Here is a 615-nt window from a genome sequence, read left to right on the forward strand (position 1 = left end):
AAAAAAATAAAACTAGACCACCAACTTACACCATACACAAAAACAAACTCAAAATGGCTAAAGGACTTAAATGTAAAACAGAAAACCATAAAAATCCTACAAGACTCTATAGGCAGCAAAATAGCAGACATATGCTGTAGCAATATTTTTACCAACACAGCTCCTTGGGCCATGGAAACTAAGGAGAAAATAAACAAATGGTACTACATCAAAATAAAAAGCTTCTTCACAGCAAAAAAAAAAATCAAAAACAAACAAAAAAACCCATCAACAAAACAACAAAGAAAGCCACTTTTCTAAAGTGGCTGCACCAGTCTGCATTCCCACTAGCAGTGCACGAGGGTTCCTTTTTCTCTGCATCCTCACCAGCATTCGTCATTTGTTGATTTGTTGATGATAGCCATTCTGACAGGTGTGAGATGGTACCTCGTTGTCATTTCAATTTACATCTCTCAGATGACTAGTGACATGTTTTCATATGTCTCTTGGCCTCCCTGATGTCTTCTTTTGAAAAGGATCTATTTAGGTCCATTGCCCATTTTTTTATTGGGTTGTTTATCTTCCATTTGTTAACTTGTATGAGTTCCCTGTAAATGTTGGAGATTAAACCCTTAT

Source organism: Myotis brandtii, unplaced genomic scaffold (genome assembly GCF_000412655.1).
Source record: "Myotis brandtii unplaced genomic scaffold, ASM41265v1 scaffold39, whole genome shotgun sequence".
Taxonomy (NCBI): Eukaryota; Metazoa; Chordata; class Mammalia; order Chiroptera; family Vespertilionidae; genus Myotis; species Myotis brandtii.